Source organism: Didymella exigua (genome assembly GCF_010094145.1).
Source record: "Didymella exigua CBS 183.55 unplaced genomic scaffold M421scaffold_16, whole genome shotgun sequence".
NCBI lineage: Eukaryota > Fungi > Ascomycota > Dothideomycetes > Pleosporales > Didymellaceae > Didymella > Didymella exigua.
Window position 1 is genome coordinate 813,082 of NW_022984790.1, and position 230 is coordinate 813,311.

The following is a 230-nucleotide window of genomic DNA, read 5'->3' on the forward strand; positions in this document are numbered from 1 at the left end:
TACTTGCTCAACGTGAGGTTGAGCAGCAGATTTCTTGTGAAGAGCGTCAAGGAGGAGCGCGATCAGGCCTTAGCCGCCAGGCTCTTGCGCGCTGCACAAGGTGCAGAGAGACTGGGCATAACTCACGTACGTGTAGAAAAGATACATTAGATACTGCTTAATTTACTCTGCAAACATCTATATATTATGTTATCACGTTGTTGAGATATACGCTTGTAGAGGTGCGCAAA